Source organism: Pongo pygmaeus, chromosome 6 (assembly GCF_028885625.2).
Source record: "Pongo pygmaeus isolate AG05252 chromosome 6, NHGRI_mPonPyg2-v2.0_pri, whole genome shotgun sequence".
Classification (NCBI taxonomy): Eukaryota; Metazoa; Chordata; class Mammalia; order Primates; family Hominidae; genus Pongo; species Pongo pygmaeus.
This window is the reverse complement of record NC_072379.2, coordinates 18,550,235-18,563,264: the sequence shown is the minus strand read 5'-3', so window position 1 is coordinate 18,563,264 and position 13,030 is coordinate 18,550,235.

Below are 13,030 nucleotides of genomic sequence, written 5' to 3'. Positions count from 1 at the left end.
TTCCAGCTACTTGGGAGGCTGAGGCAGGAGGATTACTCGAAGCCAGGAGTTCAAAACCAGCTTGAACAATGCAGTGAGACCCTGTCTCAAAACAAAAAAAAATTTAATTAGCAAGGTGTGTTGGGGTGCATCTGTAGTTCTAACTACTCAGGAGGCTGAGATGGGAGGATTTCTTGAGCCCCAGAGGCTGCAGTGAGCTATAATCGCACCACTGCACTTCCGCCTAGGTGACAGAGCAAGACCCTGTCTCAAAAAATAGAAATAAAAAAGAACAACTCCTGGGAGGAGATGAAAGTTTATGCTAGGTGGTCAGGCGCGGTGGCTCACACTTCTAATCCCAGCACTTTGGGAGGCCGAGGTGGGCGGATCACCTGAGGTCAGGAGTTCGAGACCAGCCTGGCCAATGTGGCAAAACCCTGTCTCTACTAAAAATACAAAAATTAGCCAGGCATGGTGGCGCACACCTGTAATCCCAGCTACTCGGGAGGCTGAGGCAGGAGAGTTGCTTGAACCTGGGAGGCGGAGGTTGCAGTGTGCCGAGATCACGCCATTGCACTCCAGCCTGGGTGACAAGAGTGAAACAGCATCTCAAATAAATAAATAAATAATAAAAAAGAAAGTTTATGCTAGGCATGAGAAAAGAAAAAGGCAAAGACATTTGGGGTGGGGTAGGGGTGGAGTCAGTAGAGCAGTGACTGCCAAAGTGTTGAAGAGAGGAGGTCGGGGGAACAATGGCATTGATCGTTATTCTGAGGGTTCTAGCTTGGTAGACCCAAAGGACCATAACACCATTAATGGGATAAAGTGTGAGGGTCTGCTCATCTAACAAATAGGCATGGCTTTGTATGAAGGAAGACTTGTACCTTAGCCTCCTCCTAGGTGTTACGGCTTGAATATTTGTCCCTCTGAAACTCATATTGAAATTCATTCCCCAATGTGGCAGTATTGAGAGGTGGGGCCTTTAAGAGGTGATCAGATCATGACAGCTCTGCCTGCACAAATGGATTGATCCATGAATGGGTTAATGAATGAAAGGAATAGTGGGTTAATGGATGAATTGGCTATCATGGGAGTGGTACTGTTGGCTTTATAAGAAAAGGAAGAGAGAACTGAGTCAGCACAATTAGCCCCCTTTCCATGTGTATTAGGCCAGTCTTGGATTGCTATAAAGAAATAGCTGAGGCCAGGTGTGGTCGCTTACGCCTGTAATCCCAGCACTTTGGGAGGCTGAGGCGGGTGGATCATGAGGTCAGGAGATCGAGATCATCCTGGCTAACACAGTGAAACCCCATCTCCACTAAAAATACAAAAAATTAGCCGGGTGTGGTGGCGGGCGCCTGTAGTTCCAGCTACTCAGGAGGCTGAGGCAGGAGAATGGCAGAAACCTGGGAGGCAGAACTTGCAGTGAGCTGAGATCGCACCACTGCACTCCAGCCTGGGCAACAGAACAAGACTCCATCTCAAAAAAAAAAAAAAAAGAAAAGAAATAGCTGAGACTGGGTAATCTATCAAGAAACGTGGTTTAATTGGCTCACAGCTCTGCAGGCTGTACAGGAAGCAGGGTGCTGACATCTACTCGGCTTCGAGGGAGGCCTCCGGAAGCTTCCAATCATAGTGGAAGGCAAAGGGGGAGCAGGCACATCTCATGGCCAGAGCCTGAGCAAGAAAGAGAGAGAGAGAGTAGGGGGGAGATGACACACGCTTTTAAATGACCAGTTCTTGAGTGAACTCAGAGCGAGAGCTCACTTATCACCAAGGAGATGGCCCAAGCCATTCATGAGGAATCTGCCCCCATGATTCAGTCACCTCCCACCAGGCCCAACCTCCAATACTGGGGATTACAATTTAACGTGAGATTTGGGCAGGGATAAATACCCAAACTATGTCATCGTGTGATGCCCTGTACTGCCTGGGGACTCTGTTCAGAGAGTCTCCACTAGCAAGAAGGTCTTCACCAGATGTACTCCTTGAACTTTGACTTCTCAGCCTTCAGGACTATAAGAAATTCCTTTTCTTTGAAAATTACCCAGTTTCAAGTATTCTGTTTTCAAGCTGGGCACAGTGGCTCATGCCTGTAATCCCAGTACTTTGGGAGGCCGAGGTGGGTGAATCACCTGAGGTCAAGAGTTCGAGACCAGCCTGGCCAGCTTGGTGAAACCCTGTCTCTACTAAAAATATGAAATTAGCTGGGCATGGTGGTGCATGCCTGTAATCCCAGCTACTCAGGAGGCTGAGGTGGGAGAATCACTTAAAACTGGGAGGCAGAGTTTGCAGTGAACTGAGGTCGCACCATTGCACTCCAGGCTAGGTGGGAAAAACAAAACTCCGTCTCAAAAAAATATATATTCTGTTACTTATTGATGCAAAAGTGATTGTGGTTTTTGCCATTACTTTTAATTACTTTTGCACCAACCTAATATAAGCAACAGAAAATAGACTAAGACACTAGGGCTGGTCAGGTTTCCTCCTGGCTCTTTACCCTGTGTCCTCCTGGTGCATGGGCTCCCCATCAAGCCTTGTGCCTCTCCATTGGCCATTGGATCAACCACCCCAGCCGCACTGAGTCTGGGATGTGAGTCAGCATAGCTGGCCCACTTTGACTTCCTAGGTTTTCTCTGTAATCCTCTTTCCCCAAATGCTTCCAACCTTTCAACAAGTCCTCTTGGGTCTACTTCCAGAATACAGCGATCTCTTTCTCCATCTTCACTAAGACCTTCTCCAAGCTGCCATTGTATCATACCTAGAAAACTGCTGCCTTGTCCTAACTGGTCTCCTTGCCTTCTGCTTTGTTCTGTTTAATAGAAACCAGGCTGAGCATAGTGGCTCACACCTGTAATCCCAGCCCTTCGGGAGGCCGACGTGGGCAGTCACCTGAAGTCAGGAGTTCGAGACCAGCCCGGCCAATGTGGTGAAATCCTGTTTCTACTAAAAATACAAAAATTAGCCAGGCATGGTGGTGGGTACCTGTAGTCTCAGCTACTCGGGAGGCTGAGGCAGGAGAATCATTCGAACTTGGGAGGCGGAGGTTGCAGCGAGCCAAGATCAGGTCACTGCACTCCAGCTTAAAAAAAAAAAAAAAAAAGAAAGAAACCAGACTATACCACCCCTGTGCTTGAAATCCTCCCAAATGGGCTTAAAACAAAACTCCACCCCAAGACTTCTGAGACCATCCATCTGCCCCATCTCTCTCTCTTCTTCCTTGACATTTTCCTAGTTGACCACTCTGTCCTGGCCAGACTTGGCCTCTTTATCATCTTCAAATGGGCCAAGTTCCCTCCTACCTCAGAATCATTGCACGTTCTCTTCGACTCATGTGGAGCTTCATTCTCCAAAACTGGAGTCTTGGAAGGGATCCAATAAAAGCCCTTCTCTTCCCAACTTGAGAAACAAGACCCACCAAAACGGCAAAAGACACTCATTACTCCATTTCATGAGTCATGAAGGCCAGGTTGGAGTGTGGAGCTCGATGTAAACACTGAGTAACCTGAATCTTGCACCCCAGAACCAGTGCAACCTCTCCAGCCAGACCTGAGCCCAACCACACAGCACAGGCCAGTCTCACTGAGATGAGACTCAGAGCAGAGGAGAAGTCCTGCACCCCATGAGCAGCTTGCTCCCAAGGGGGAGAGTTGAAGGTATCCTATGTATTCCCCCGAACTCTACCAATCAGATCAGTAGGTCTCCCTGCCCTGGGTATAGTGAAGAAAGGGGTGGGGAGACGCCAGGTGTGTGATGGCACTGTGCTACTTAGAGAAAGTACATCCCCCAGTAATCAAGGGCTCCAAATGCCCACTTCATTCTCATCTCTCAGATCTGAGAGGACTTTGCTGATGCACTCTCTACAAAAAACACCCCCTGACCCACATACACACATACACACACTCGGTCTCTCTTTCATCTTCACTCCCCGAAGTTATGTCTTTGCATCCTATTGATGATTAGCCATCCCCACTAGAACATAAACTCTGGAAGGTCAATGGCCTGTCCTGTTGTTCATGGCTGCATCTCCAGTGCTTAGAACAGCTCCCGGCACATCACTGAGGATCTTTTAATGAATTGAATAGACAAGAGTAGCAATCCCTGAGCCTAAATCCCAGGTTGTGGCCTGGAGCTGGGAGCTTCAGTCCATTCAGGAAGGAGGCTCCTCCCAGAGCCAGGTCGAGCGGCAGCTCCCATGTAAACACAAGAGGAGGCCTGGTGAGTGTATGTCTTTGCTATTAGTCTTGAAGTATCAAGCCCCTACTTACAGATCGTGGATACTATTTTAAGAGACAATTTGCGACTAGCTACCATGACGACAATGTCTCACCTATTTCCTTTGCTCGGAGACTCAGAGCACTAAAAATGCTGTGCAATGTAATTGATTTTTTCAGTGTGGGGCCTGAGCTTTGTGGGATGTATTATGTCCCAAATGAAAAGGAACAGTGAGATAAGCTATCGCCCTTGCCTCTACTCCCAGAAAAAAAGCCGGTTCTTCCTGGCTGCTGCCAACCCACAGGGGGTTTTAATGGTGGGGAATTTGTCACCCAAGGCCACCCTCAAATGCTAGCTCTTTAACACTGAATAAGGAAGAGGGGGCAGGGAGGAAAGTCAACCACCTACCTGGCCACCACCCTTTCAGGCCATAGGGTGGGACTGTCTGAGAGTGGCTGACAGGTCACCAGCCTCCATCTCAAGTTGGGGCTCCAGGGGGCCTCCCAGGCTCACTCTTCCGAAGGTGGTCATTGCAGTCAGTCCCATTCCATCTGTGCATGCTGGGCAGTCCACTCTGTGCAAGAAGTGGGGACAGGCGTCACAGGACAACATCTGTACCCCACCTCCCAGGGATCAGGGAAAAGAGGGTAACTCTGTGGTTCTTTGGAATCAATGGACCAGGGCCCTCTTTTCACAATAAGGACAGGACAGAGAAAATTCATCTGCAGCTTCACCCCCAGCATCCCAAGTCCCTAAACACCTGTCACTCCAGCCCTTCAAACTCTGGCTTTCGTTTTCAGTCTGTAGAGAAGGGGAGAGGCTAAAGAATTCTCTTTCATTTCACTCCATTAATAACCAAGCAGCACGGCCTAAAATATTTATGGACACGTGCACCAAATGCATTCTGGGCAAGACAAGGTGGGTCACGGAGATTTGCAAGGCTGCTGCCTCAGCCCTTTGCTAGAGAAGCAACTAAATGGCTTCAGGGGCCAGGAAAGATGAGGGACGACAAAGGCAGCCTCCGGGAATGTGTGACCTATCAGGGGACCCACCAGGAAATGAAGCCTTCCTCCAGGTCTCAGAACAGCCTCCTTCTGGAGGAGGAGGTGTGGACAGTGTTTGTTGCTGACTCTGCCCTTGCACTGTATCTGCCTGTCCGCTTTCCAGCACACTGATGCGGTGACTGCCATGTTTCAAGCTACAAGTCTCCTGGTCCTGAATGGGTACCTGCACTGTAACTTCCAGCAATGCAGATATTAAATATTTGGGTTGTTTTGAGGGTCCCGAACTGCAACTGATTTGTGGCTAGAGGAGAACAAGCTCAAGCTCAGCTTTGCAATGGTGCTCCAGGTGACTGAAACCCCAGATGCCCCAGATGAGGGGGACGACTTGGCTTCTCTGAGCCTACCTTTCCTCACACAGAAAGCACGAAGCTTGAATTAGATTGCCACTACAGTTGTTTCCAATTCTATGGCTATGGGAGAAACTATTTTAAGCTTTACCTTAAAAGAGAGAGATAGAAAGGAAGGAAGGAAGAAAATGATAGAAACGTAATGAAAAAGTAATGGCAGAGTGTTCAATCTCTAATACGAATGTGAATAATAATAAAAACAGTCAGACTTACATTGCATTCATTATGGGCCAGGCACTTTACTAAGCCCTGCAAAGGATCTCACTCTGTTACCCAGGCTGGAGTGCAGTGGTGCAATCACGGCTCGCTGCAACTTCAACCTCCTGGGCTCAAGTGATCCTCCCACCTCAGCCTCCCTGGTAGCTGGGACCACAGGCACACACCACCACATCTGGCTAATTTTGGGTATTTTTGTAAAGATGGGGATTCTCCATGTTGCCCAGGCTATAAAGAGCTTCAGTAACTTACTGCAGTGTAGCCTCTACAGAGGAAGAGCCACAGTTCAACTCAGGTATTCAGCTCCTAACTCATGCTTTTAATCACAATGTCATACTGTCTAGTTGATGACATTTCACTCAGTCACTCATCTGACAGGTGTATATAAAGTACCTGTCATATGCTGGGCATTGGCCTGGGTGATGACTTGGAAGCTTCATCAAATGCATTGATTAATTTGCACACAAAAGGCCGAACCGAGAGTAGAGGGACATATTTCCCCTAGAAGTCATCTGTCTCAGGTGTCCCCAGGTCCTCCAGACTGCTAAAGTCAACCCTGTCTTTTAGAACTTCAATAAAAATATTGAGCTTCATCCCTTATATAGCAAGAAGTCTAAGATCTTTCCAATACATCAGAATTCTTTAGTGGAGGGGAAAGCTTACATTTCTTCTAGCTACTTCTTGCTGCAATTCAATACTTCTGCTGAATTCTTTGTCTCCTTCTTACCATTCTTCATTTTCCCTTCTCTCCATCTGTATCCACCCAAACTTGGGTCAAAGTACAGTTGAAAGAAGAAAAAGCATGTGACCATATGAATGGATGAAGAAAAAATATTCGACTTCATATCCATATGTGATTCTTAAAAAAACAATGATTCTCAGTTAACTAGAAGTAAAAATTCCTCAAGCTGATACAGTCTATTAAAAAAAAAAAAAACCTACAAGCTCACCTCACATTTAATGGGAAAAAAGTTAATATTTTACCCCTTAAAATTAGGAACAAAGCAAGGATATTCACTCTTACCATTCTTATTCAGGATCACACTGGAAATTAAAGTCAGTAAAATAATGCAAGAAAAAGAAATAGAAGGCATACAGATTGGAAAAGAAGAAATAAAACTGTCCTTATTCATAGACAACATGATTACCTGCATAGAAAATCTCAAGGGATCCATAAAAATAACTCCTAAAACTAGGAAGTTCAGCAAGGTTTCAGGATACAAAATCAACCACGACATAAATTATCTTTCTCCATATCAGCAATCAGCATTTGGAAACTAGAATTTTAAAACTAATAGTTAAAACGACTCTAAAAAATGTAATGCTTAGGTATAAATCTAACAAAACACACACAGCACCTGCTGCTGAAAACTATAAAATACTGATGAAAGAAATCAGTAAAGACATAAATAAATGAAAAGACATACCATGTTCATGAATTAGCAGACTCAATATAGTAGACAGGTCAGCCCTTCCCAAATTAATCTATATACTGCAATTCCAATCAATAAAAATAATACCAATATTTACGTAAATGTATATTAAAAAGTTAAAGACCTAGAATAGCCAAAATTGTTTATTTTATTTTATTTTATTATTATTATACTTTAAGTTTTAGGGTATATGGGCACAATGTGCAGGTTAGTTACATATGTATACATGCACCATGCTGGTGTGCTGCACCCATTAACTCGTCATTTAGCATCAGGTATATCTCCTGATGCTATCCCTCCCCCCTCCCCCCACCCCACAACAGTCCTCAGAGTGTGATGTTCCCCTTCCTGTGTCCACGTGTTCTCATTGTTCAATTCCCACCTTTGAGTGAGAATATGCGGTGTTTGGTTTTTTGTCCTTGCGATAGTTTACTGAGAATGATGATTTCCAGTTTCATCCATGTCCCTACAAAGGACATGAACTCATCATTTTTTATGGCTGCATAGTATTCCATGGTGTATATGTGCCACATTTTCTTAATCCAGTCTATCATTGTTGGACATTTGGGTTGGTTCCAAGTCTTTGCTATTGTGAATAGTGCCGCAATAAACATACGTGTGCATGTGTCTTTATAGCAGCATGATTTATAGTCCTTTGGGTATATACCCAGTAATGGGATGGCTGGGTCAAATGGTATTTCTAGTTCTAGATCCCTGAGGAATCGCCACACTGACTTCCACAATGGTTGAACTAGTTTACAGTCCCACCAACAGTGTAAAAGTGTTCCTATTTCTCCGCATCCTCTCCAGCACCTGTTATTTCCTGACTTTTTAATGATTGCCATTCCAACTGGTGTGAGATGGTATCTCATTGTGGTTTTGATTTGCATTTCTCTGATGGCCAGTGATGGTGAGCATTTTTTCATGTGTTTTTTTGGCTGCATAAATCTCTTCTTTTGAGAAGTGTCTGCTCATGTCCTTCACCCACTTTTTGATGGGGTTGTTTGTTTTCTTCTCGTAAATTTGTTGGAGTTCATTGTAGATTCTGGATATTAGCCCTTTGTCAGATGAGCAGGTTGTGAAAATTTTCTCCTAATTTGTAGGTTGCCTGTTCACTCTGATGGTAGTTTCTTTTGCTGTGCAGAAGCTCTTTAGTTTAATTAGATCCCATTTGTCAATTTTGGCTTTTGTTGCCATTGCTTTTGGTGTTTTAGACATGAAGTCCTTGCCCATGCCTATGTCCTGAATGGTAATGCCTAGGTTTTCTTCTAGGGTTTTTATGGTTTTAGGTCTAACGTTTAAGTCTTTAATCCATCTTGAATTAATTTTTGTATAAGGTGTAAGGAAGGGATCCAGTTTCAGCTTTCTACATATGGCTAGCCAGTTTTCCCAGCACCATTTATTAAATAGGGAATCCTTTCCCCATTGCTTGTTTTTGTCAGGTTTGTCAATGATCAGATAGTTGTAGATATGTGGCATTATTTCTGAGGGCTCTGTTCTGTTCCATTGATCTGTATCTCTGTTTTGGTACCAGTGCCATGCTCTTTTGGTTACTGTAGCCTTGTAGTATAGTTTGAAGTCAGGTAGCGTGATGCCTCCAGCTTTGTTCTTTTGGCTTAGGATTGACTTGGCGATGTGGGCTCTTTTTTGGTTCCATATGAACTTTAAAGTAGTTTTTTCCAATTCTGCAAAGAAAGTCATTGGTAGCTTGATAGGGATGGCATTGAATCTATAAATTACCTTGGGCATTATGGCCATTTTCATGATATTGATTCTTCCTACCCATGAGCATGGAATGTTCTTCCATTTCTTTGTATCCTCTTTTATTTCATTGAGCAGTGCTTTGTAGTTCTCCTTGAAGAGGTCCTTCACGTCCCTTGTAAGTTGGATTCCTAGGTATTTTATTCTCTTTGAAGCAATTGTGAATGGGAGTTCACTCATGATTTGGCTCTCTGTTTGTCTGTTATTGGTGTATAAGAATGCTTGTGATTTTTGTACATTGATTTTATATCCTGAGACTTTGCTGAAGTTACTTATAAGCTTAAGGAGATTTTGGGCTGAGACAATGGGGTTTTCTAGATATACAATCATGTCATCTGCAAACAGGGACAATTTGACTTCCTCTTTTCCTAATTGAATACCCATTATTTCCTTCTTCTGCCTAATTGCCCTGGCTAGAACTTCCAACACTATGTTGAATAGGAGTGGTGAGAGAGGGCATCCCTGTCTTGTGCCAGTTTTCAAAGGGAATGCTTCCAGTTTTTGCCCATTCAGTATGATATTGGCTGTGGGTTTGTCATAGATAGCTCTTATTATTTTGAGATATGTCCCATCAATACCTAATTTATCGAGAGTTTTTAGCATGAAGCGTTGTTGAATTTTGTCAAAGGCCTTTTCTGCATCGATTGAGATAATCATGTGGTTTTTGTCTTTGGTTCTGTTTATATGCTGGATTACACTTATTGATTTGCGTATATTGAACCAGCCTTGCATCCCAGGGATGAAGCCCACTTGATCAGGTGGATAAGCTTTTTGATGTGCTGCTGGATTCAGTTTGCCAGTATTTTATTGAGGATTTTTGCATCAATGTTCATCAAGGATATTGGTCTAAAATTCTCTTTTTTGGTTGTGTCTCTGCCTGGCTTTGGTATCAGGATGATGCTGGCCTCATAAAATGAGTTAGGGATGATTCCCTCTTTTTCTATTGATTGGAATAGTTTCAGAAGGAATGGTACCAGTTCCTCCTTGTACCTCTGGTAGAATTCGGCTGTGAATCCGTCTGGTCCTGGACTCTTTTTGGTTGGTAAGCTATTGATTATTGCCACAATTTCAGAGCCTGTTATTGGTCTATTCAGAGATTCAACTTCTTCCTGGTTTAGTCTTGAGAGGGTGTATGTGTCGAGGAATTTATCCATTTCTTCTAGATTTTCCAGTTTATTTGTGTAGAGGTGTTTATAGTATTCTCTGATGGTAGTTTGTATCTCTGTGGGATCAGTGGTGATATCTCCTTTATGATTTTTTATTGCTTCTATTTGATTCTTCTCTCTTTTTTTCTTTATTAGTCTTGCTAGTGGTCTATCAATTTTGTTGATCCTTTCAAAAAACCAACTCCTGGATTCATTAATTTTTTGAAGGGTTTTTTGTGTCTCTATTTCCTTCAGTTCTGCTCTGATTTTAGTTATTTCTTGCCTTCTGCTAGCTTTTGAATGTGTTTGCTCTTGCTTTTCTAGTTCTTTTAACTGTGATGTTAGGGTGTCAATTTTGGATCTTCCCTGCTTTCTCTTGTGGGCATTTAGTGCTATAAATTTCCCTCTACACACTGCTTTGAATGCATCCCAGAGATTCTGGTATGTTGTGTCTTTGTTCTCGTTGGTTTCAAAGAACATCTTTATTTCTACCTTCATTTCATTATGTACCCAGTAGTCATTCAGGAGCAGATTGTTCGGTTTCCATGTAGTTGAGTGGTTTTGAGTGAGTTTCTTAATCCTGAGTTCTAGTTTGATTGCACTGTGGTCTGAGAGACAGTTTGTTATAATTTCTGTTCTTTTATATTTGCTGAAGAGAGCTTTACTTCCAACTATGTGGTCAGTTTTGGAATTGGTGTGGTGTGGTGCTGAAAAAAATGTATGGTCTGTTGATTTGGGGTAGAGAGTTCTGTAGATGTCTATTAGGTCCGCTTAGTGCAGAGCTGAGTTCAATTCCTGGGTATCCTTGTTAACTTTCTGTCTTGTTGGTCTGTCTAATGTTGACAGTGGGGTGTTAAAGTCTCCCATTATTATTGTGTGGGAGTCTAAGTCTCTTTGTAGGTCACTCAGGACTTGCTTTATAAATCTGGGTGCTCCTGTATTAGGTGCATATATATTTAGGATAGTTAGCTCTTCTTTGTCTCTTTTGATCTTTGTTGGTTTAAAGTCTGTTTTATCAGAGACTAGGATTGTAACCCCTGCCTTTTTTTGTTTTCCATTTGCTTGGTAGATCTTCCTCCATCCTTTTATTTTGAGCCTATGTGTGTCTCTGCACGTGAGATGGGTTTCCTGAATACAGCACACTGATGGGTCTTGGCTCTTTATCCAATTTGCCAGTCTGTGTCTTTTAATTGGAGCATTTAGTCCATTTACATTTAAAGTTAATATTGTTATGTGTGAATTTGATCCTGTCATTATGATGTTAGCTGGTTATTTTGCTCATTAGTTGATGCAGTTTCTTCCTAGTCTCGATGGTCTTTACATTTTGGCATGATTTTGCAGCAGCTGGTACCAGTTGTTCCTTTCCATGTTTAGTGCTTCCTTCAGGAGCTCTTTTAGGGCAGCCCTGGTAGTGACAAAATCTCTCAGCATTTGCTTGTCTGTAAAGTATTTTATTTCTCCTTCACTTATGAAGCTTAGTTTGGCTGGATAGGAAATTCTGGGTTGAAAATTCTTTTCTTTAAGAATGTTGAATATTGGCCCCCACTCTCTTCTGGCTTGTAGAGTTTCTGCCAAGAGATCCACTGTTAGTCTGATGGGCTTCCCTTTGTGGGTAACCCGACCTTTCTCTCTGGCTGCCCTTAACATTTTTTCCTTCATTTCACCTTTGGTGAATCTGACAATTATGTGTCTTGGAGTTGCTCTTCTCGAGGAGTATCTTTGTGGCGTTCTCTGTATTTTCTGAATCTGAATGTTGGCCTGCCTTGCTAGATTGGGGAAGTTCTCCTGGATAATATCCTGCAGAGTGTTTTCCAACTTGGTTCCATTCTCCCTGTCACTTTCAGGTACACCAATCAGATGTAGATTTGGTCTTTTCACATAGTCCCATATTTCTTGGAGGCTTTGTTTGTTTCTTTTTATTCTTTTTTCTCTAAACTTCCCTTCTTGCTTCATTTCATTCATTTCATCTTCCATCGCTGATACCCTTTCTTCCAGTTGATTGCATCAGCTCCTGAGGCTTCGGCATTCTTCACGTAGTTCTCGAGCCTTGGCTTTCAGCTCCATCAGCTCCTTTAAGCACTTCTCTGTATTAGTTATTCTAGTTATACATTCGTCTAACTTTTTTTCAAAGTTTTTAACTTCTTTGCCTTTGGTTTGAATTTCCTCCTGTAGCTTGGAGTAGTTTGATCGTCTGAAGCCTTCTTCTCTCAACTCATCAAAGTCATTCTCTGTCCAGCTTTGTTCCATTGCTGGTGAGGAACTGCGTTCCTTTGGAGGAGGTGAGACGCACTGCTTTTTAGAGTTTCCAGTTTTTCTGCTCTGTTTTTTCCCCATCTTTGTGGTTTTATCTACTTTTGGTCTTTGATGATGGTGATGTACAGATGGGTTTTTGGTGTGGATGTCCTTTCTGTTTGTTAGTTTTCCTTCTAACAGACAGGACCCTCAGCTGCAGGTCTGTTGGAGTTTGCTAGAGGTCCACTCCAGACCCTGTTTGCCTGGGTATCAGCAGCAGTGGCTGCAGAACAGCGGATTTTCGTGAACAGTGAATGCTGCTGTCTGATCGTTCCTCTGGAAGTTTTGTCTCAGAGGAGTACCCAGCCGTGTGAGGTGTAAGTCTGCCCCTAATGGGGGGTGCCTCCCAGTTAGGCTGCTGGGGGGTGAGGGGTCAGGGACCCACTTGAGGAGGCAGTCTGCCCATTCTCAGATCTCCAGCTGTGTGCTGGGAGAACCACTGCTCTCTTCAAAGCTGTCAGACAGGGACATTTAAGTCTGCAGAGGTTACTGCTGTCTTTTTGTTTGCCTGTGCCCTGCCGCCAGAGGTGGAGCCTACAGAGGCAGGCAGGCCTCCTTGAGCTGTGGTGGGCTCCACC